Here is a 26,119-nt window from a genome sequence, read left to right as displayed (position 1 = left end):
TTGCCACATGGTGATTCACATTTTTTCCCTTCCTAAAGGGAAATAGTGGAACAACACTAATCCTTAGAGCCCTGTCACTAGAAGCTTCCTTCTGTCAGTTTTCTCTAGTAGTCAAAGATCATAGATAACATTTGTTATTTATGTTGGGCAGAGGTCATTCAACTATAGGAAGGATCACAGAATCACAGAGATAGGGGAACCTCAGAGGCCATCGAGTCCAACCAACCTGTACCTGAACAAGAATCCTAGCTAGAATATATCTGTAGAGGCCATCTAGCCTTTTCTCTAGTGTGGAAACCCCTACCATTTTTGGATAGCTCTTATTTGGCAAGTCATTTCACCTTTCTTGGCCTCGTCTTCTTTATGTGTAAATGGAGGACCTTGGATTCAATTGTCTCTTAGGTACTTTTAACATTCTTTGAAAATATTTCTGGATCTCTTGCTTTTCCTTTGCTATTCCTGGATCCCTTACTAGTAAATATTTATTCTCATTTCTATCTTCTTATAACTACTCTCAAGGAAAAAAGTACAAATGTGAGCTACTAACTCATTGAAGCCTGAACCACAGCTAATTTAGGTATCAGCTAGTAGAGAAAAAAATGTAGTTATATCATAGGATATGACAAATCAGTTCAGGGGCAGAATATCTTCCCTATTACGATCACAGTCATTTTTAGTCATGTTTAGCTGCTGTCAGTAGAAAAGTAAATTAATTCAGGTTTTATTTTTCTTAAATTAAAATAAAAATTTTAATTAATTAAATAAAAAAATAAATTAAAAAAATAAAATAAAAAAATTAAAATAAAAAAATTATTTTATTCATCTAATTAGCCATATAGGGTCACTTTATTCTCTGTAGTATGAATGCAAGATAGAGAGAGATTGATGGATTTCTGGAAAGTGGGTAGAGTATGTCAGGTGCATTTCTTCATGACTCACTAGGGAACACAGTTGGGTGCAATAAAGCTGAGGTCAACTGTTAAGTGAGTCCTTTCTTAAGTCACACTACTCACAGTAATTGTGTTTTATCTTGTGATCCATCACTTCAAATAGGGATATTGTATTTTTAGCAATGAGTAATAGAGGGATTTCTTTTATATAAGGAAGTGTCTGTATGGGGATAGTTGCTAAGGGAAGGATTGACATCAATTAATTCTGTGGCATCAGTCATTGTGATTGCTAGGTACTGGTATAGGGCAAACTGAGAAGCAGAACCCGTGCGCCTGTGTCATTCCTGAATTAATGTATTATATATATATATATATATATATATATATATATATATATATAATGTAATGAATTAATGTATATAATGTAATATAATATAATTATAAATAATTCAGTCAAAAGAGAGTCTTCCACTCTGGCATAAATTTTTACTTGAGTTAGTGCTATTTCTAGGGACACCTAGGAGCTTACTGTTACTTCAAAATGGATCACCTGGACAGACCATATGGAATTGAGAAGTAGGAAAAGTTTTATCTTTCTAGCTCTTTCTATCACTGTCGCTTCTTCTTTATTATCATTCTGTTTGCCTCATTGTTTGGGGTCCACTTTCTTTGGCCTCATTCTTTCATATTGCCTGAGTGGTGGCCACTTACTCACTAGGGTTTGCCATTTTCTCACCAGTGTACCATGCTACCATGTTACATTCTCCTCTTTCTCCATTCCCCACTCTCATCCTATATCTACCAAGTGCCTTGAATAATTATATAAATATAGGCAGTTAGGAGGTACATAGTATTCCAAAAGTCAGGAAACCAGAATTCAAAACCTGCCTCTGATATTTACTAGCTGTGCGATCTCAGGCAAATCACTTAACCTCTTTTGTCCTCTGTTTCCTTATCTAATCATCAAATGCTTTAAAAGTTTGTATTGAGGAATGGAAGAGACAACAACATTTTCCAAACTTTAAAGTACCATATAAGTATAATAACAATAATACTATATTAATAAATAATAGAAAATTAACATAAACATTAATTTAATAGAATATATTATATAGATATAACACGATAGTGACATAATTGTAACATCATATATAATTTGTAAAATATATTTATACTATATCATATGCTTTATAGAATTTTAATGTCATGCCATATCATGTCATGTCATGTCATATCCTATCCTATCTTATTACATTATAAGGGTGATTGTAAGTTTCTTGTTTGGTTAAGGGCTAATTTGAATAGCTTGTCTTCTTAACCTGGCTGTCTGGGGACTGTAAACAAAAGACCCCACTGTTTCTCCTGCCCCTATTATCTTTATTATATAACAATTACATAATATTATATAATATAACATTATATATTATTATTATATATTGCTATCATTATTATGCCATTGCCTATGTTGTATAGCCTGGTGGATGCCTCTGATGTAGAGAGCTCTGGGCCAGGTAGCAAAGGAAGAGAATACCATGTCAAATCAGTGGAGAGGGTAATTGTTTAATCACCCACCTAACCTGCCAGTACATGAACACTTGATCACAATTATAACTTGCTTTCTTTAGATATTTGCTTAGGTATGATTAAGTTTTCAGGTAAAGATAACAACCAGTATCAAACCAAGTGCTTTTCAAAGGATCTAGATTAAAGACCTGGTGTGGAACTCTAGAATATTAGAGCTTGAAGGGACCTCAGAAATCATTGTGCACAAACCTCTTATTTTTGTGGTTTACACATGGACAGAATTGTCCGGAGAGAATAGAGACTTTTTAATGAAGACAACAATTAGAGGGCTAACTGGAGTCTGGATTAATATTAATTAGTTTTTGCTAAGAATCTCTCCTGTTATCATTACATTTTTTTTAAAGCATTGGTTTGCATTTAACTATTTGCCACCATATAATTTGGTTTTGGGGGGTGCTGCTACTTTTATAATTAAAGAAATCAAAGTTGGAAGGGACTTCAAAAGTCAATTTGTCCAATGGCTATCTAAACAAGAAATCCCTCTACAAAATTTATGATTACTTAACATTTAGCCTCTCTCAAAAGGCCTCTAGTGAGTTGAAACACACCACTACTTTAAATAATTTAATATATTCTTGGATAATTCTGTTAGGAAGTTTTAAATATATCAAGCTGAAACTTGTCTTTCTCTAATTTCCTTTTTTGGAAATTTCTAATTTCCTATAATTTCTAATTTGCTTTTCCTGGGATCAAGAAGAATGATACTAATTTCTTTCCCACATATGGTCCTTTCAAAACAGCAAGATAGAGACACCTAGGTGACTCACTGGATAGAGAACCATGCCTAGAGATGGGAGGTTCTGGGTTCAAATATGATTTCAGATACTTTCTAGCTGTGTGACTTAACCCCAAGTCACAAGCAAATCACTTAACCCCAATTGCCTAGGTTTTACCACTCTTCTGCCATGGAACCAATACTTAGTATTGATTCTAATATACCAGGTAAGGTTAAAACAAAAACAAAAACAAAAGTTTCGAGATAGTTACCATGTCCTCCTTGATTCTTCTCTCATCTGTATCACTACTCATTGAGTCAGGTAATTCAATCAGATTCAAATCTACTTAACTGAATGTCACCTATCTATTTTTTTTTTCAGTCAGTGAGTCAACAAACATTTATTTTTTAAAATTTTATTTAATTAGTCAATTTAGAACATTATTCCTTGGTTATAAGAATCATATTCTTTCCCTCCCCTCCCCCCACCCCTTCCCATAGCCAACAGGCAATTCCACTGGGTTTTACATGTGTCCTGGATCAGAACCTATTTCCATGTTCAACAAACATTTATTACACCAGGCGTTGTGCTAAGTGCTGGGATACAAAGAGAAGCAAAGGGCAGTCCCTGCTCTCATAATCTAATAGGGGTCACAACAAGTAAAAGCTATGTCCAAAAAAGACATGTACAGGTTCAAGAGGAAGTGATCAACAGAATTAATAGAATTTAGAGGGATCAGCAAAGGCTACTTGTACAACACAGGATTTCAGCTGGGATTTGAAGAATGTCACCTATCTATTGCCCGCTATCTTGTATACAAGTTTATAATGAGAAACTTTTTTTTTCTATTTAGGAATATGGTGTCAATGGTGTTTGCTTGACCTACCACTAATAACTTTCTTGTAAAAGAAAAGGGATTGCTTACCATTAACAAGCTTAATGAACATGACTTTGCACCATGAATGAAAAAAAAAGAGCCTACAACTAAGTATTTTAAGTAGTATCTTGCCAACATAGTAAAAAAAATTGGAGGCAGGCCAGAAATCAGAAGTAAATAAAATGTCTTTATTTGGGACTTAAATGTCTCAAGAGCATTAACTGTTGCCTATCTAAAGCAGGGTGGGGCTTTTCATAGCAAAAATGGGCAAATGAGGTTTGGGGAGGTGTTGTTTCCCAATAACATTAGGTACACAGAATTTGGAAATGTTATACAGAGGGACAGGTCCCAATTTGTCCATGGTGATTTAGGCGAGTTCCAGCATTATAGCTACAGGAGTTCAGGCTCTGGTCAAAAAACCCAAAGGTTCCTGGGTGGGAACATAGTTTCTGGAGGCCAACTCGATTTCAGCCTCCTAGAAGGGCAACTAGGCCTGAATTGACCAAGGTCTAGCGAATTTGCACAAGTGAGAGATCTACTGAAGATGTCAAAGGCTTTCACAAAACAGAAAAGTGACTAGGCTGAAGGACATGACCTTCTCTGCCATAAATGTCTACCTCTAGGCCCTTGGCAGTCTTTCTTTCTAACCTTCCTAAACTTTGTGACTCCATTTTGAGTTTTCTTGGCAGAGATACTGGAATGGTTTGCCATTTCCTTCTCTAGCTCCTTTAACAAACAAGAAAACGGAGGTAAACAGGATTAAGTTAATCAGGGCTAATCAGCCATGGGCACATGGTTTTTATTTTGTATCTTCTTTATTCCTTGATTTTCTAATAATCCTTAATAAACATCAAAAATAGAATATTTTTATTATTAGAGAAATAATTTAATTTTTACATAACTAATAAGTGCCAGTGGCTGGATTTGAACTCAGATTTTCCTTATTCCAGCCCTGGCACTCCATTCATTAAGGCACTTACTTAGCTGCCCCTTCTGGCATGTAGTAAGCACTTAATAAATTCTTATCTTGTCTTGCCTTGCCTTGATTTGGTGAATGATAAAGAATTGTTGTAAGTTTCTGGTTTGGTCAAGAGGCTAATTTGAATATCTACCCAATTTGGCTGCTGTGGGAACTATGAACATATATGGATTGTTGTTTCTTCTGTCCCCATTATTTTTATTTGTTCCTAGTCTTAGGTGGACTATTTGTAGATAGAACAACCTTGGGAGCTTAGAAAGGTCAGAAAGAAGGTTAAACAATATAAGCTGGGAACTGTGCTAAGTGCTGGGAATACAAATACAAATGGTGTGGGTCCTCAAGACACTTACACTTAAATGGGAGAAGATAATACACAAAAGGAAGCTGAAAAGTAAGGGAGGTGAGCTAGTGGAGAAAGAAGGCTGGTCAGTCAGGAGCAGACTCTAGAGAGGCATGAAGGAGTTAGTGAACATTATTGTTCTGGGCACTTTGCTTAAAAAGGAGATCCAGGGGGAGAAGACTGCCATGACATGGCAAAGAAAGAAGTTCAGAGTCATCACCAGGAAAGAAAGAGAGATTGAATTCTTTTATTGCAAGATTTTGTGGACCTCTAAAGCCCTTTTCAGTAAAAAGGCTTCTCCCCCCATCTTCTTCCTCTCCCCCTCCTTCATTCTCAAGCTGTCACACTGAATCAGGGTGAGCGTCTCCCCTTCAATCAATGCACACCATCATACATTCCTGGAAGCAGGTTCTCTAAGAACCCACATGGATTGACTTCAAGCGGAGCAGATTGAGGCTTGCAGGGAACCAGGGATTCCTAGAAGTAGTGATAAGGAGGGAATGCATTCACAGAAAAGGACAGTCAACAATGCAAAGGCACAGAGATGAGAGATGTATTGCCATATGTATGGAATAACAAGTAGGTCAATATAGAATATGTGGAAAATAGTATACAAGATGAATGGACAGGTAGGAAGGGAAGAGGTTGCAAAGAGCTTTCAATGCTAAACAGAGGAGTTTATATTTGATACTAGAAATAAAGGGGAAACCAATTGAATTTATTGGGTTGGGGGAGATGGTGGATATATTAAAACCTGTACTTTAGGAAAATCATTTTTTAGCCTATACTAAATTTACTCTGGAAAGGAACAAGGAAGCAAGGAAGGAGACAGGATGAATATTTTCCATTCAATTACCTTTTATTTTTTTCCCTCATTTACTTGTTGTTACTCCCCCCCACTTTTTTTTTTGCCAAGAAGTAGTAAAGAATATTGTTTTCTAAGAAAGACAATTCTAAATAGTTGATGTGTTTTTCTAATGTTTGCTTTTCCAGCTGTTTGTCCAGCTGCTGCATATAGCTCATGTTTCCAAATGCAATTACCATTAATTTTTAAATTAACATCTGCATGCAGCATATTCTACCTTTAACTAAGGTGCTTAAGAGAGGGAGACCTAGAAGCATCTCCTGGAGCCAGATTCCAGGAACTAAAGATATGATTGATGTTCTTCAAAAAATCTCTGTTCTTGCTAAACCCCTTGGGTTTGGGACGGTGCTAGGCTATGCCACAACCCTGCTAGAAGGCCTGCTGTTAGAAGGGATGGGGTGGTATTAGAGCAAAACACTAAACTCTAAGGACTAACCCTAGCACTGCTTCAGATTTCAAGCCAATGGATGTGCAGAGACTCTTTTTTTAAAGCGGAGTCTATAAAAGTCAATGAAAATGACTCTTTGGGGGGTAGCTGAGAGAATAGACCAACAAAAACAATTCTTTATGTATAGTATCCTCTTTCTGTCTCTGGAAACCTAGGAGATTTCATAAATGGTCCTACCTAGGTTTAGTTGTTTTGAGAAATTATTGAATTTGTCATTGGTTTATTTTTATTCCAAGATGGTATTTTTGATTCTAAATTCTTCCCTTCTCCCTTTTACTTCCAAATTACATACCGATTTTCACCCTGTAGCAGTGTATTAGCTTGTTCCTACACACAATGAACCTACTGCTCCAGAAAGAGAACAGTACAACTTTACTGGGTGATTAAGGCTCATTGTCCCTGCATCATCATCTCCCTCCATATTCCACCCTCCACCCCACCCCAAAAGAGTGACAGCTTATCTTGATAACTACCCTAACTTGGAGCCAAAGGATTGGGTCTGAATCTTGGGGTCTGCTACTTATGGCCTTTTTGACTTTGGATAAATCATTTAACCATTTTACCTCAGCTTCCTTATCTATCAAAAGAGGAGATCACCTTATTTTTTAATGTCTCTTCCAACTCTAAATCCTTTGATAAGATGCTATGAGATCAAAAAGCTTATGTGGGTTCTAATCTCCTTAGCCATTTATTTATTATCATGCCACTCTAGTCACAACCTCTCTGAATGAACATTTCTCTGTCTATAAGAAAGGGATGTTTCTGGCTCCTAATCTACTTCTGAACGACATTGTGGAGCAATGTGAGATAATTATCAAAAATACTAATTTAAAAGAAAAATATCAAGCAATTCACTTTATTTGCAAGAACTATAAACATGGTCTCATGCAATCTTCCTCAAGTAGGCACTCACTTTAACATGAACCCCAACAGGTCCTTCTTCCTGCCCCTTTTCCCTTCCTTTTGGCAGGTGACCCATCCATCACTTGTACTGTTTTTGGAATTTGTTTCCTTTTCTCTAATGGCCTTCTGTATGATGGTAAATGATAGAACTATGCCAGGGCACTATACTCACAGGTCTAATTTGTTCTGGAATCCTTGGACATAGATGCCAAAGTGGCATTGACAGGTTCAGTAACTCTTATTAAATCTGGAAAAAAAAATGAATCTTCACAAAAAACTCCCACTCTGAAACTTTCTGAATCTTGTGTTTTGATTGGAAGAGTTTTTTTAAACCTTAAAGTTTGCTTAAGTTCATTGCTTTAAGGTAAAATATCTTAAAAAAGGAGAAACTGTACATTAGTAATTTTCATTGGGGGAGGCCCTACAGCACTTGACAAATATTCTAAACTGATAATTAAGGACCACTTCAACCACTATTGAAATTCAGAGGTGGATTATGTACAGCAACACTTCAGAGAATTTACAGAAAAACTAATAGAACCCAACCCAGAAGAGGTAGACAAGAAATTTTGTATACTAGAGATTTCATCTCTTTTGGAAAAGCAAAATGATTAGACGAGTTGGAACCTGGGCTAGAAGAACATCATGTGATTTCATTGATCTTGAGAGGTTAAGACCTCAGGTTTAATCTTATCTGAAAAAAGTTACCAGACTCTAGATAGAACTCAGTCTTAATTCCCTAGGCTTTAATGATGGCGATAATGGGAATGTGTATCAATAAGTACTTTATCCACCTACTGGGATATCTAAGTGCACATTTTTTCTTATGTTGTTTTTCCTACATTTATTACATAAGATTCTAGGACTCACATGACCATTGTCAGAGTACTAAATGACAAGCCTCTTCTCTTCAAAAGCCTTGACAATTCTTGAAGATTCCCAACCCTACCCTATCACAATCTCACCTGATCTTTAGGAACTATTGACTTATATTGTAATCAGAGAATGATGTAAACTTATGTTTCACAAGCCAAATGCTGTTTAGATAAAAGCCATTCCTCAATCAAAATATTGCTTTGTACATTTCCATGCCTTTCATCTGAAATATTTATATTTTGGGTAAGTTATTTTTAGTTCTTTCATAGGCTATTTAAAAAAAAGAATTGAAAAGGTATTAAATATCATTTATTTCAATTCGTTCTTTTCATAGATATAGAAATAGAAGCTTAGAGAAGTGATTTGCCCATTGTCATCCAGGTTGTAAGTGGCAGAGCCATTCAGACCTAGACCTCCTCTCCATGCAAGGCTTTTATACTTTCCTCATTAAACTAGTTGAATCTCTTCCAATTCAAATCTGATCAAGGTGGGAGGCAGTCAGTAAGTCACTCAGGTGACCTTAGGGCTGGGAACAAATCCAAAGAAATGCTGATCCTACCAAATAGGCATTTATGTCTGTATAGTTAAAAGTTCCTTTCCTCCTTCTCTTGTAGTATATGTGAACTGGACCGACCTCCAGGAATTAATGCAGAGTGAGAGGAGCAGAACCAGGAAACCATTGTACACAGAGACTGATAGATACATTGTGGTATAATTGAATGTAATGAACTTCTCTACTAGCAGCAATGCAATAATCCAGAACAATTCTGAGGGACTTATGAGAAAGAACACTATCCACATTCAGAGGAAGAACTGTGGGAATAGAAACACAGAAGAAAAATAACTCCTTAATCACAGGGGTCGATTGGGATATGATTGGGAATGTAGACTCTAAATGATCACCCTATTGCAAACATCAATAATATGGAAATAGTTCTTGATCAATGACACATGTAAAACCCAGTGGAATTGTGGGTAGGCTATGGGAAGTAGGTAGGGGTAGGGGAAGGAAAGAACAGGAATCTTGTAACCATGGAAAAATATTCTAAATTAATTAAATAAAAATTTCCACAAAACTTAAAAAAAAAAAGTGCTAGACTTAAGCCAGTAGGTCAAAGACCTACGATTTCATCTTGGAAAAGATCTTAAACACACTATAACTGTCTAAGACTCAGTCAGGCAACAACAAAAGACAAAGCATATGTTCTTTGTGCTTTAGCTGCTCAGTAGCCTCTCAAAATGTAACACATTAAAAAATTATTGTCTTTCTCAAAACTTAACATACTTGAAATAAATATGTTCTTAGAATTCAAATATATTATAACAAACTAAACCCTTCCTATATACCTGAATATACATGAATATACATAGGTGGTCTATTTTTCCCTCTGGCTTTCTAGTAACAAACTCTGGTGAACTCTGTGCTGGGGCAGTGGCATGTGTGCCCACAGAAAGGCTCTGAGTGCCCCCTCTGGCATACATGCCATAGTTTCACCACCATGGATCTATAATATCCTTCTCAGAAACATGCTTTTAGGAGATGGTTGACTCTCCAATAGGCTGTTAAACTCTATAGAATAAGGACTCTTTCCCTGTGGATAATTTAGGTCAAAGTACTCTTTTTCTAAATTAACTGGTCCAAGTGAGGCATTACAGGTTTGATTTATCATAGCAATACTTTGGTAAATTAGTTTGGTTGACTGGAGCATGATTTCCATTGATAGTAGGTAACTCCAGTTTATAGTCTGTGGCAGAGATCCTCACAACGGAATGAGACTGGCAAAAGTGCCAGGTCATTTCTCAGTTGGGGGGTGAGGTGGGTGTAGGAGGCATATGGTAGTCAACATGTCATTGTTATAAGGGAATATTGAGAACTGGCCAAGATGAATGGGTGCCAAAATCAAGATTGAGTTCAGGTTTCATTACGCTCAGGAAGCCTTATCTCTTCCCCACCCTCCCGAGTTGTTAATGCTCTCTTTCTCCAACTTTATAGGTGAGGCAGAATCACACTGTGGGAAAGAGTGCTAGATTTGGAGTCAGGAGAAAGCTAGATCCAAATCCCATAACAGTTAATATAATTATCTGTGCAGTAGATAGTATATCTTTTTTCCACCCAGCTCTAATGTAAGTACAGGGACTATTTGATCATTTTTCTTTATATCCCACAAGTTTGCTGAATTGAATTGAAGGGACTAGTCAAAAACAGATATTGAGTACTTTAATTAAAGGGATCTGTGGATCAGGTAGGACTGTAGATGAGAAGAGTTCCTTCTAAGGCTGGGTTAAAATGGACCAGTAATTAGGCAAAGTTCTTAGGCAGAGAGAAGGGCAATTGCCTCTAGGGACTGAGGGGACAATGTAAATTGGGAGGAGAGCAATTTCATGTTTGAAGTGCATGAATCCCAAACCTTGGCCCCACTCTTGCTGATGTTGAGGAAGGGGGAAGATGGAAGGGCAGGGGCCTGTGCTAACTGAGTCTATAGAACTGAGATGGGTTTAAAGGCCATTTGCCAGAGAATGGTGTCAGGGTTTGAATAGGTGTTGGTTCTGGTGCTGGTGACATCCAAATAAGATTAGGAAATCAAAATGCATGATTTTCCAGGAACTAATCAATTTTCTGAAGCAACTTAAGTTTCCAAAACTCTAAGCTTTAAAACTGATGTTGCTTGCATTGCCTGATGTCTCTTGGTACTAGCATGCCACTGTGGCCACAGGTCCACAGACCACAGGCCACAAATCCAGCAAATCACTTCCACCCTTGGCTATATCTAACTGGCTATTAGTTCATACACTGTCCATTCTTCCCCTTACAATACTTCTCCAGATTTCAAGCTGTGGTTTCTTAGGAGACTGATGTACAGCCTCTGATTCCAGTGTGGGCAAGTCAATAACAAGTAAACAAACCTTTAGGAAGGAGCTAATTATATGTTAGGCACTGTGCTAAGAACTGGGAATATAAAGAAAGGTAAAAAGATGATGCCTGTCCTTAAAGAGCTCTTACTCTGATGGAACCCACTACGCCTTGACTATCCACTCTCCAGCTAATCTGCTAGGACCTAGCCCTACTACTGTAGTGGATTAACGAAGATATTCCTTTTTTTTGTTCACAACTAGCAGAGATTAGGAACATGAATGAGGCAGTTCCACTCCAAAAGACACTGGATTAGTCTCTGACTAATGGGGAAAGACTCCCTTTTGGGGACTACTGGAATCCTGAGCTGCCCCCTCCCCTTTTTCCCTCTTTCCCTCTCTGTCTCTCCTCCTCTCCTGCTTCCTCTTCCCTTCTTCTTTCTTTTTCATACACACACATATACACATGAGCTCACACACATTTCACTTCACTCCTTAATAACCACTACATCCTTTGTCACAAACAGACACAGAAGCCAGCCAGGCACCAGGAGCAAAGGAGCATACTGATGCTCTTTAGCTAGAACTGAGAGATAATTAATGACTGCAGACAGCTGTATAAATGCTGCATCTTAACCAAACAACTGTCTGACTGTTGGTCTTCCCTTGGGATTCTCAACATTAATTATTGAGAGAGAAGGCCGTGGAGCCAGAAAATTCTCTTCAAGAGCAGACAGGCAGCCACAGCAGAAGGTTTAGAACCAGAGAAGAAATGAGGCATTGTTGTCATGATGCCTACCACCACCTAGATGGCCTCATATTCTTGGGACAGAGACAGGTCTGTGATGAGATCTAATAATTTCACCACTCTGAGACAGGGAGGAGTCAGAAGAACTTGTAGGAAACCTGCTGACTGAACAATGAGTTATAGGTCTGAGCAAATACTTTACACACATACTGGCATAGTTGCATGGCAAACTCAATTGAACCCATGGGGTCTTAAGCCCTTTGGCCACCGCTGTTGGATTGTTGTGGCAGAGATGAAACAGTTTCCTTTTAGCCACCATAGGAGGAATGTAGAGTATCCTATCTAAAACTAACTCTTCTATGAGTGTGGATATTGTTTTCTCTTTCAGGTCAGTTAATTGGGCCATAGTATAGTTGTCACATATCTGTTGCTGATTAAATAAATCTGGTAATGCTGAGTTTTAATAATCTTCAAGGTTATACTCTTGGGCTTCTTGAGGTACATGAGTGGCCAAATCTGGCTTTTCATAATAGTGTATGCTTATAGTTTACTCTCTCTGGGAATGATTGAGTTGCTGGGCAGCCCTGGAAGATGATGCATAACATACTGTCTTAAATTGGTGTTTTTTATGCTTCAAATGTGACCTTGATTACTAGCAGCAATTTCTCTTTGATTTAATAGTCCTTTTCTGAATAAGTTAACTTTCAGAAAAGTACAAAAAAGATCAGCATATGAAGGATGACTTTTGAAAATATTACTCCCCTTGATGATCTTGGATCCATTGATTTCAATTGTGAACTACTTCAGTGGCTCCAGAAATACCATAAGAAAAACTGAGACTTTAGAGGTGAAATGCTTTTTCTGCCTCTTGAAATTAACTGGAAAGCTCAGGTAGACTTTGGTACATCAATGATGGGAATCATCAGGTCCAGAACCTGGAAAGGAAACAATAATAATCTGTGAATTGAAGGAACCTTCACACAGAGTTTTCATGGAAGTCTCCCACTATAGCATTATCTCCAATAGCATGGATTCATCGTAACTCCTTGTCAACTACTGAATAGATGGTGCTGGCAGAGGTACTTGAGGATGGCTTAGATGAATTTGCTATGCTTGGCAAGAAACTTTGAGCAGAGATTCTTGAGATAAACCACACCTCATTTCCCACTAGTCCAACAGGTTTTGAAAAACTGAATTTATAAATCTCTGAAAAGCAACAAAGTGTCATACAGCTTAAAATGGCATAAACAAAAATTCATATAGACTGCACTGGGTCTGGAAATTATTTTTCCATTTATTGCCCCCTTTATAGCAGGATAGATTTTTTTGATTCATAAAACTTCAATTTGATGAATATTGAGTATCAAAGGTAGGGGTACCTGGTTGGGGGTGGGGGAGGATTGGCATAAGATTTGTTTGGCCATAGAAGGTAGTATTAAAATTAAAAATTAATGGATAGAAGTTGAAAAGTGTCAAATTTAGGCTTAATGTCAGGGGGAAAACAACAACAACAACAACAAATTTTCTAGCAATTAGAGCTATCTAAAAATAGACTGAAATGCCTTTTGAAGAAATGGGTTCCCTTGCCTTAAAATACTTCTAGTAGAAGCTAGGTGACCACTTGCGGGGCATGTTAAAGATAGATTTCTTTTGTGCATGAATTAGATTTTTAGATTTCTGATAAAATTCCTTAGAACTCTTAAATTCTATGATTTTGTAATTTTGGTGATGGTCCTTGGGGCTTTATACTCATGGCAGAATCTTAGGGCTTTGCTTTTAAAAAATAATATTATAGGGACACTGGAAGAGGGAAAGAAGTGGCTAGGTAACCCTTCTTCCGATTCTTTGCCAAAACTTTTTTATTGTTTATTGTTGTTGGCAAGAATAAATCTCAAAATATGACAATAATTTTAGAAAGAAATTTATTTGATCATTTGTGAGAGAGAGACAGAGAGAGAGAGAGAGCGAGAGAGAGAGAGAGAGAGAGAGAGAGAGAGAGAGAGAGAGTGAGAGAGAGAAGGGATAGTTTGTAAGGGTAAATTTTGGGTTGAAACTGAATGTAAAATTATTGTTCACTAAAAATTTAATTTCTTAAATCCCAAATGAAACACTCTAGTCAGAATGGAACTTCATAGTGATTTAATTACAATAGGAGGAAGAAACTAAGAAAGAGAGAGAGGGAAAGGAATTAATTTAAACTGCTCTGACTCAGGATGAGCCAGGCAGGAGTTCAAGGCCTTGGTCAAGGGGGCCTCCCCTGAGAGTCAAGGAAAAAGGGAGTCAGTCTTATCACTCACCATGTGACCATCTCAAGGAAGCTGTCTGAGGGAGCTCCTCCAGGCTCGAGTTCCAGGATTGAACTGGTGCTCAACCCTCTCCACAGGAAGTGATGAGAGCTCCAAAGGCAGTTCTCTACATCACTTCCTGCATCTCACATGTGCCAATGGTGGCTCAAGCTTGGCTTAGGACAGCCCAGGGGACAGTCAGTTGTTTCTGATTTGTCACTTGCTAGCACATGCCAGTGTAGTGTGGGTGTGTACATTCCTGGGTGCTAGACTAAGCAAGATGGAGAAAATCTAAAAATCACAATCTCCCCTGATGATGATTTGGAGACTAGCCTCCCTAATTGATCACTAAACATAAGCATCCTGCACCCCAAAAATTTCTAACTGCAGGTGTATACAAAACTTTACCCTCTAAGAGAAAAATTATAATAGTTAGAGATAAGGGGGGAAATAGAAGAGAGACAGACAGCAAAACCAATGTTTTGCTGGGGGCATTGCCAAAGCCAATTAGGGGGCAGTCCCCTTTTGGCATAAGAGTGTACATTCAAAATAAATGTTCAATCAACCTTCAGTTCAAACAACTGAACACACCCCAAGGTTCATTCTGGATCTTCCTGTAGTGTAAGGGTTTAGGTATCTTTCTGCAAACAGTTCATTCTCTGGATTTTAGGAGTTAGCAAGCTTCTTCCCTGAAGATCTTTCTCAAACAAAAAATTCAAATCTTGGATTTTATGAAAATACAATCTTCCCTGAAGAAGATTTTGAGAAACACCCAGTTCAACTCAGGATGCAAGGTTTAGTTATGAGGCGTGTGAGTCAATTATCAAAAGAATAAACAAAAAAGACAAACAAAAACAACATCAAAAAATAATGGAAGAAAAATTAAAAAAAATTTTTTTAAAGGAAGAATTCAAAATCAGTATTAAAATATTGAAAATCGGGGGCAGCTGGGTAGCTCAGTGGACTGAGAGCCAGGCCTAGAGATGGGAGGTCCTAGGTTCAAATCTGACCTCAGACACTTCCCAGCTGTGTGACCTTGGGCCAGTCACTTGACCCCCATTGCCTAGCCCTTACCACTCTTCTGCCTTGGAGCCAATACACAGTATTGACTCCAAGATGGAAGGTAAGGGTTTATTAAAAAAAAATATTGAAAATCTATGTATAAAAGTTTTTGAGTAAGCAAGAATAACTTTCTAACAGGCCCTTGTATTAGGGTCCAATTAAAGTAATTTCTAATCCCACAAGTCTGTAGGACAGAATGCAGTAATATTTCACTTACCCATTTGTAGCCAAGGCTACAGGAAGTTGCCATACTATAGGAGAGATAAAAGGACCGGATTTTTATTTTGATAGGGAAGTGTCATTCCCTGGTCTGATTTTACCTTCATTCTCAGGGATAGAGAGAACCAGGATTATAGGCAAACTTTGGTACTTGTCTGTAAGTATTTTCATGAAGAGTGTGGATACAAGGAAAGCCTACGTCTTAACATATGTGAAGTGTCACAACTTTGAGTCTCACACTATGTTCAAGTCCTTTGTATTGGCTTAAAAGTGCATCAGTCCTACCTGGATTGGTTTCTTCTTTTTTGACCTGTGTGCTTTTTGGCACTACTCAGGTTAAGTCTGTGCTCCTTTTTGATCCTGTTTCCTAGAATCACACACAAACATTAATCACAGTCCCATAACAATTATCAATAAATGGCAGGTTTCCACAGTCTAACGCTGTTTGGGTATGTATTAATATTATAACAAATATATATATATATATGTATATATGTATATATACATATATATATATTTAAACTTATATTGTTATAGAATAAAATTAATATTGATTGTATGTACCTCAAGTACATAGAAATGAGAAAAGGGAAAAATCAAATATTCTAATCAAAATAAAAGAAAAGCAATAATAAAAATAAGGAAAAAAGAGAAAAAAATCAGGAATTCAATGTGTTCTCAAAAAACAGCATCCACTTGTCAATGGATTATTATCTCCAATTCACGTATAGGATAAAGTCAATCAGTTTCAATAGAAGATGATCTCTTTACATGTGATCGATGAATCCAAGAGTCCTTCTCTCCAATTTTTATAGATGTTGGAATAGTTAACAGTATTTGGAATGGCCCTTCCCAGGAAGGCTGAGTTACTCTACTATGCTGGAAGTTCTTTATATATACCTTGTCTCCTGGGTTCAGGTCATGAAGTGAAAAGTCTAGTGTTCCAGCTTGTACTGCAGCTCCAGATTCATGGAGTTCATGCAGTTTGTGCTGTAATTCCTGAATATAGGAAGCAATAGTAGTATCTCCCCCTAATAGTGATGTATATACAGGGGAGAAAGGCTTAGCCTGTATAGGCGGATGTCCAAAAAGCATCTCAAATGGTGAGATGTGTAGGTCTCCCCTGGGCTTGCTTCTAAGATAAAATAGTGCCAGAGGGAGAATTTCAGGCCATTTTAAATATGTCTCAGTGCGTAATTTGCCAATCATACTTTTAAATTCTCTGTTCATTCTTTCAACTTGGCCTGAGTTCTGGGGATGATATGGAACATGGAATTTGGGAGTTATCCCCAAGCAAGAATATATATGATTTAGAACAGATTCAGTAAAATGACTTCCTCTATCTGAATCAATACATGCTGGCAGGCCAAAGTGAGGAATAATTTTTCTTAAAAGCACCTTACCAACAAAAGCCACTGTGGCTTGGGCTGAAGGAAATGCTTCTGGCCATCTGGTCAGTTGGTCTACTATGACTAGACAAAATTTATATTGTCCAGCCTTTGGCATTGTTATGAAATCTATCTGCAAGTGCTCAAAAGGTGTCTAAGTCAGAGGATGCCCACCAAAGGCTTTGCCATGAAAGGTGTGTTGGTTATATGCTTGACAGGTAGAGCAGGCTGAACACACTTTAGAGGCCATGGTAGTTTTACCAGATGCTATCCATACTCTTTTAACAGAGTCCATGATTCCCTGAGTGCCAAAGTGACCATTTTTATGAATAGATTGGTGAGAGAAAATTTGGTGATAGAAACTTGTAGGGAGCAGGGGTTTTCCTTCAGATGACACCCATATTCCATTAATCTTTTTTGATTTGAATTTTTGTTTCCATTTTTCCACTTCATTTTCATTATAGGAAAGTGATAAATTTAAGTCATCATTGGTTGTTAATGTTAAAATTAATTCAGGCCTTTCTATGGCTGCTAGCTTTGCAGCAGTATCTGCCCAGTCATTTCCCCTAGAGACAGGGTCAGTGCCATCTGTATGGGCAGAGCAATGAAGTAGAGCTAGGGTTTCAGGCAGCTGGAGAGCAGAAAGAACTTCATTAATAATTTCTGCATTAGTTATGGATTTCCAGCCAAGGTTAAAAATCCTCTCTGGAGCCATAGAATCCCGACTGAGTGACAAATACCAAAAGCATATCTAGAATCCGTATAAATTGTTGCCTTTTTATCTTTGGCAATTATACAGACATGTTTCAGACCTATGAGTTCTGCCCCTTGAGTGTTAATATTAGAGGGCAGTGAAGCTGACCACTTAGTGACAAATTCTGTGACGACAGCAGCTCCAGTGTAGCATATGCCATCCCTCATGAAAGAAGAACCATCAGTAAATAAGACCAGATCTGAGTTGTTTAAGGGAGTGTCCAAGAGATTATCTTGAGGCTTTTCTGCCCTGGACCATAGTGTTTTACAACTGTGTAATGGTTCTCCTGAAGTTGGTTAATCTAGAAGCATGGTGGCAGGGTTAAGAGTTGTACCGCGTTTTAGAGTAATATTTTCATTGTTTAACAAGGTTATTTCATACCTTGTAATTCGCTTATCCGAAAATGCCCGTGTTCTATGCCTTAGCAATATTGCTTCTACCTCATGAGGGCACATGGTTGTTAATGGGCATCCCAATACTATATCAACAGTTTTTGTCACTGGTAAGGCTGCGGCAGCTACTCCTCTAAGACATAGTGGTGCTCCTGATGCTACTGGGTCCAGTTGGCAATTAGGCACTGAGGAGGTCCCAAGGTTGGAGCCTCTCTGTCCTGAGGGAGTACATAGTCTAGTGGGGAGACAAGTTAAACCTGAAGATAATAGATTACGACCTGTTTGATCAATGCATTGAAGAACTAGAAGAGGGAGGGAAAGATGGAAGGTCCAGGTCACGTTCTGTGATCCCAAGTAAAATGATTTTTCAAGCACCTTCCCAGGAATATGAGATGGCTCCAAAATGTCATCATCTTGTCTCCTCTCCACCTGCAAAAGCCCAGACATGCCCACATCCTAAGATGGCAAATCTTCTGCTCTTTGTGTTTCTTCATTTATTCTCCACCTCTTTCTCCTCCTCTTCTTCTTCATCTGTGTCAGAAAGTTGGAGATCCTCATACAGAATACTGAGTTGAAGATTTGGGGTCAGGGCCTTTGGATTTCTGTCCTGAGAAGGAATGTGGGGTATGTCGGCACCTGACTCCTGTGGGAGGACAGGTTGCATGTCCTTACCGAATGGCTGTTGTCTGGGGAGTGATCTGGCCAGAACATCCCGAGTAACTTGCTGGGAAGCAACTATGGGCTCCTGGGCCAATTCCTGGTTATTTGGGAATAGAGAATTTCTAGGTATTTTGCACTGATGGCCAGATGAACCATGCAACCATGGCTTGGCAGAGGTTGGGGAATCATGAGACCTCTTGGCAGGATGGGACAGGAGATAGGTAGGAACTGAGGCTGCCCGGGTTAGAGAGATCACTGCTTTTTGAGGCTGGGCCGTGAAGTCTGCTTCTTTCTGGCAAGGCTGCGTTAAACTCCTGTATTTCTTCTCAATCCAATTTTGAAGACACCAGTCTTTCCGCAGGGGCTGTGGGGGAGCTTCAGGTTCTCTCTGAGCTAAGGCAACTGGAGATAGGAGGGCCTTTTGACTATCCTTGTCTTTGGGCTTCACAGGAGCCTGCTCAGTCCTATGCACAGGGACCTGGGGAGTCTGGACTGGATGGGGAGATACCTTCTGTGCTTTGGGTGCTTGAGGTTCTCTCTGAGCCAAAGCGGCTGGAGGTAGCTGGGTCTTTTGAATTGCTTTGTCTTTGGACTTCACAGGAGTCTTCTCAGTCCTTCCCATGGGGACCTGGGGAGTCTGTACTGCATGGGGTGATATCTTCAGTTTTTTGGGTGGAGGGCCAGGGGAAAGAGGTCGGCATGGGTGCCGGCTGCAGATGAGATCGTCAATAGGGTCCACATACATGGCTTTCTTCTTTTGAGGAGGGTTGGCCTGCCCCAGCTGGGGCAATGGGTATTTTTTGGGTGCTTCGGGTTTTCTCTGAGGTAACTTGACTGGAGGTAGCTGAGTCTTTTGAATTGCTTTGTCAGCTGGAAATTATTTTAATTTGCTTTTTTTTTATTATTTGGAATTTTCCCTGGTGACCAATTAAATAGATTTTAAGTCAAAATGCTAAAATTATCCTTACTGTTTTGGCTGACTACCTCAGTTGTGACGAGAGCCCTCAAATGGGCAGGGGAGGAGTGGGTTGGGATTGGGAGGGGGCGGTTTGAGAACTAGGAGTCAAATTGCGTAGAGCAGGTTGGGCCAGGGATTCTGATATTGATGGAGTATGGAGAGATAAATCACTCCTATTATGAGATGTCCTTAAGTCTGTTTTAATTCTTTGAATAGAAGCTATGATCTTCCCCAAACTTTCCTCTATAAGCTCAAACTGAGTATTGTTTTCCACATATTGTTGAATAATAGAAGGAACAATTATTTGGTTTGGCTGGGAATTCTTATGTATGGTATTTTGCAGTGTTCTCTTAGAGAAAATTAGATACAATATTACAGCTCCAACAATTAAAGTCCTGAGGAGTAGTGCAGTGATTAGACATAGCCATAAATCCTCTGGGATGAGCCACTTTAGAGAGACAAGGAATAATACATTTCCAAATTTGGTAATTGTGTCAAGGAAATCACTTTTAAAAGACTGATATATATTAATTTAAGGTCGCCAAGGAATTCAGCTATGTAATTCCTAAATGAAAACTCAAGTCAGCCGTCAACCTTTTATAGAGTTTAATTACAAACAGGAGGAAGAAAGGAATTAGAGATAGAGAGGGAGAGAGAGAGAAAGGGGAGAGAAGGGAATAGGGCTTAAATACCCCCTCTGTTTAGGCTTGGCCAAAAGGCCCAAGCCCTTAGATAGCTGGGGCAAAGAAAAGAGATCAGTCCTTATTACTCACGTGACCAAAATGGAGAAACAGTCTCAAAGGCCCCCACCTTCAGCTTCCTTCAGAGCAAGCTTCTCAGAGCACACTCCAACCACTCCGACAAACTCCTCAACCACCCAAAACCCCTGAGTCTTCAGACCCCTCTATCTTTAAGGAAACCATCCAAGTTCCCTCCCCTCAGTTCTCACATCTACCAATCATTGTCCATCAATTTCCCTGTGCCAATGGAGGCTCTAGCTTAACCCAGGACCACCCAGAGGTCTCTGGCTTTGCACATGTCTGTTGAAGGTCATATTCTCAAATAATTAAATCTTTGATCCTTTGCTACAGCCCTTCCTAAATCCTGTTAACCTGAGTAGGGTAGAGATTGGAATAATTAAATTTTGATCTAGGCTGCAGCCCTTCCTCAATCCTGTTAGGACTGAGTAGGGTGGAGATTGATTCCAAGTATCTCCATTGTATCAATTCTAAAATCAATCATGACTCAAAGAAATTCCTGTTCTATGCTTAAGCATAGGTCAAAGTCCTTTCCATTGTTCAGCAAAAAGTTTCTGTCCTAAAGCAATCTTAAGAAGGGAGGAAGAGGAACCTCCCATGCCAATGGGGTTCACATTCCAATAGACTATCAGTAAGAAATTTTCCAAGTATGAAATTTCCCAATGGTGAAATTTCCAACATAATGGAGCTGATAAGTCAGTTGTTAAGTAAGTTGTGAACTTGCTATAGCCACATTTTTCTAAAGTCAAGCATTAAGTTGTCTGAAATTTTACCTTTTGTCAGTAGATGGCTCTACTGCCAAGGGTCTTATTTTATTGTAAATTTTCTTTTCTTTCTTTTGGCTAGGCTTTTGGGTGTGTGTTTATGCAGAGCTCTAATCTATTCAGTTCTTCAGTGTGTAAAGGAAGACAAAACAAAGCCTTTTGCCTGAGGCTGAGGCTCCTTTTAAAATTAAGTTTGGGAGAGGTTGAAAGTGATCTCCCCTTAGCCCTCAGGCTAACCTGCTAGGACCATGTGCTTTGCTCTTTGAGCAAAGCCCACTTAAATTTTAAAAACTAGAGTGGCTGAAAAGCAGGAAAATGGGCTTTAAGCTGACTCACCACCTTTACTCTGGTGATCTAGCCATTTTTGTTGTGAGAATTCAAAGCAAGGGCTCCTTTTTCTAGAGTTTCTCTGCTCATTCTCTGCTCACTCTGCTCACCTCACTGCTAATCAGCAAGGGTCAGCTAATTGGGTTGTTTGTTCTCTATTTAGAAACAGCTTCCCCAGCTAAGTCCCCAGGGCCCTGCAGCTTAAGGTTAAAAATAAAAAATGGCTGTTTTCAGTTCAATTTAAGGAGAAAAGAGAAGAGAAAAAAATGTTTTATACTCACCTGCTCTAGCAGCTGTGTTTTGAAGCCAAGTTAGCTGTTAAAAAGACTGACTTGAGGAGGAAATAGAGAAAGAGGAAAGAAAATTCAGGGAATTTTTGAGGGCACTTGTCACAATCTTTGTGGATTAGCCAGACTGTAAGGGGTAAATTTTGGGTTGAGACTGAATGTAAAATTATTGGTCACTAAGGATTTAATTTCTTAAATTCCAAATGAAACACTCAAGTCAGAATGGAACTTTATGGTGATTTAATTACAATAGGAGGAAGAAATTAAGAAAGAGAGAGAGAGAGAGAGAGAGAGAGAGAGAGAGAGAGAGAGAGAGAGAGAGAGAGAGAGAGAGAGAGAGAGAGAGAGAAAGGAATTAATTTAAACTGCTCTGACTCAGGATGAGCCAGGCAGGAGTTCAAGGCCTTGGTCAAGGGGGCCTCCCCTGAGAGTCAAGGAAAAAGGGAGTCAGTCTTATCACTCACCATGTGACCATCTCAAGGAAGCTGTCTGAGGGAGCTCCTCCAGGCTCGAGTTCCAGGATTGAACTGGTGCTCAACCCTCTCCACAGGGAGTGATGAGAGCTCCAAAGGCAGTTCTCTACATCACTTCCTGCATCTCACATGTGCCAATGGTGGCTCAAACTTGGCTTAGGACAGCCCAGGGGACAGTCAGTTGTTTCTGATTTGTCACTTGCTAGCACATGCCAGTGTAGTGTGGGTGTGTACATTCCTGGGTGCTAGACTAAGCAAGATGGAGAAAATCTGAAATCACAAGTTCCCTCTTTAAATCTGTGAAGTTACATCATGTATAGTTCAGACAAGAGTGTAAAGACATGTTTCTCATATTGGCCGTATGCAGACTCCCAGAAAATGGCAGTTTGAGATGTATATCAGTAGGTAAGTCAATCTATTTTGGGAGACTCAAAGCATAAGCTTTCAGTGGACCCCAAACAAGCACTGGATAGGATCTAAGCATTTCTTCCCAGTAAGACATTCTGAGGTCAGCCTGCTCCTTACAATAAGCTTTTTGGTTAGACAGTTTTCTGGTCATATAAAGCTATGTTGAGACAATATTAAAAAATAATAATTAATAATCTACATTACCACCTCTAACCTTGTCAATGAGGAGTTCTGACTACCTGGGATAAATGTTCTCAGAACCATCATATCACAGGGACACAGGAATAGCATTTTAGAATTTGAAAAACAAAACAAAACAAAATAACTTACCCATGATCAAATCTAACCCCCTCATTTTACAGATGAGAACACTCCAACCCAGAAAGACTAAGTCAATTATCCATGGACATAGGGTTACTGAGTGTCAGTCAAAGGTCAGATTCAAATATGAGTTTTCTGATTAGAAATATACAACTCTTTGCATGTGATTGCTCAATAAATCTACTGAGAGGAACCTTTTTTACCTCAAGTACACGGATTACATCCTAATATTTCTAATACTGAGAAGGGAGCTCTGTATCAACATCTCATTGGCGACTGTGACTGTATAACCTATACCTATTCTAGATAATATGCATAGAAGCACCAGAAGAGGAAGGGCTAGGTTGAACTGGATACCATTGTAGCCAAACAATTTCTAGAAATTCAAGAATCACAGGGAACAGAAGTCCCCAAGTCTGCCATAGCTGAGACCTATAATCTCTAGGTGTTCAATAATTCAATCTTGAGGCTCAGAAAGTATAGCCATAGGTGGAAGGTGAAATATGATGCCTATGGTGGGAGGTTGGAGATGGTAAACCAAGGAAGTCTTATCCACACTGGAAAACTATTGAGTCTATGGGTGACTTTCTGCCTAGATAGAACATCATGGAAAGACTGTCTCATATCCAACTGTCTGATGTACAATGGTTCATTTGGGAGCTAGTGGATGAATTGAGAGAATGTTGGATGCTATACCTTAGGCCCAACCTTCTGGAGGTAGTACAGGATGTTGATAGTTGCTATATAAATGCAAATAAATTATGTAGACAAATTATCTTACATAGCTGTGGCCTAGAAAGTGAACATTTGTTTTCCAATATAGATATTAGTATATGGTATATAGATATAGTATATAGTATATAGATATAAGTCCTGATTTTTCCTTAACATGAAACAACCCTATGGGGGAACTTACCTCTCTTTCATATCTCTGTGTGAACCACAACATTTGCTATTTGGCAAGGTTGGCTCTAATAAAGGTAATATTTTATTTCTATAGAAATACTTTTCACATTATTCAATACTTGACAAACAACAAGAATTTATAATGTGCCTACTATGTGTTCAACACTATGCTAGGAATTAAGGCTACAAGTACAAAAATGAAACAATCCCTATTCTCAGAGCACTCACATTCAAATGGAATGGGATTATTAGTTCATTACCTCCTGCTTGGACTACTGCCATAGTTTACCAACAGGGCTGTCTTGTCTTGTCTTCTTGTCTGTTGTCTTGTTTATCTCCCTGGTCTTTTACTCTACTACAACCAGAACAATCTTTTCTTATGCACAGACTTATTGAACAATTGTCTTCAGAGTAAAATATAAAATCCTCAGATTTTATCAATTCATCATTTATCATCATCATCAATTATCAATATCAATATATCAATTCCAAGAATTGGTGCCACTTTGTGCTGCATTTCTATTTTAATCTCAAATTATTCTTCCCCATGCCTCTACCCTTCAATCAAACCATATTTTTCTCCAGTTGCCTCTCCTAACTTCCACTCCAAACACAATACTCCCAGTGATTTCACACTTCTGGACCATTGATCAATTGTTCCCTATGCCTGTAATGCTCTTCTTCCCTCTGTTCAGTTATCTCTTAAATTCCTATTTGTTCCTTAAAGCCCAGTTCAAATATTAACCTTTCAATAAGGTAATTTAGTGCAATCATCACTAGATATAGAGTCAGAGAACCTGGATTTGAATCTTGGCTTAGGCTTTTCTATTTAACTTGAGTAAGTTATTAACCTTTTAAGACCCTTTTGTATTTACCTATTATACTTAAAAACAGATGAAGTTTTCTGCTATAAGTTCTTTGATGTTTCCCTGATCTCTTCTGCCCCAAATCAGTGATGACCTTCTCCCTTGTACTTGAGATTTCAGTTTGCTTTGTAATTCTCTAATATATTTATGTAATATTACATATTATAGCTGTCTTTGTTGGTACTATATCTCCATACTAGACTGTAAACTCCATGAGGGGAGGATATTAAATAAATAAATTAATTAATTAAAAAAAACATATTAAATAAAATTTGTCTCTCATCAAAGGCATAGTATAGGATTTTATTTGCTATATCCTCTTAACAAATGCCCATTGATTATATGCCCAGAATGATGAAGATCTTAGTTCTACACTTTTTTGCCCTGTGCATACCAAATTTGGAGTATTGTATTTTGGCATAAAGTATAACATTATAAGGAAGACATTGATGATTAATTTTTAGAGGATATCAAAAGAATTGGAAATCATGCCATCAATTGAAAAAAGTATTGGAGTACCGCAATATATTTTGCCAAATATTTGAAGGGTTATGGTGTTCTGCTTGGCCCTAGAATAATAGCTTCTAAACTTTTTTTTTTTATCAAGTGTTCTTATCACTGAAATTTTTGAGCATTTACTATATATTAAAAAATATATATACTCTATAGATATATGTATATAATATATATTCACTTATTTATATTATATACATGTACTACTCTATCAATAGGTATATGTATTATAACATGTAAAAATAGATCTTTAAGGTGATACAAAGATTGAAATAATATTTAGTCTTGGAGTAATTAGGGAGTTGGTAGAGTTTACTGAATAGGTGAGTGATATGGTCAGAAGTTATTCTTGAGGAAAATCACTTTGATCACTTTGTGGAGGACAGATCAAAGATGAGGAACTACTTGAGGCAAGGAGACCATAGGTCAGGTGATAGGTGCCTGAAATAAGGTGAGTATCAAGCAGGGAATAAAGCAAGAAATGGTATAGAAGTAGAAATGACAAAGTACTAAGTAGTTGTGTATTTAGGGTTGTAGCAAGAGAATTTAGCAAGACTGGCTGACAACCTTCAAACCAAGATTCCACAGAGCAAGGACTGGGTCAGCATTCTAAGGCAGTTGGAAAACTGGCAACTGATACTCTCTCTGGGAAGCAGACAGAGAGGGTGGGTGGAAGTGTCTCTCTGAAGAAAACCAATTTTG

This window comes from Monodelphis domestica, chromosome 3 (assembly GCF_027887165.1).
Source record: "Monodelphis domestica isolate mMonDom1 chromosome 3, mMonDom1.pri, whole genome shotgun sequence".
Lineage (NCBI taxonomy): Eukaryota > Metazoa > Chordata > Mammalia > Didelphimorphia > Didelphidae > Monodelphis > Monodelphis domestica.
Note: the sequence above shows the minus strand (reverse complement) of the source record.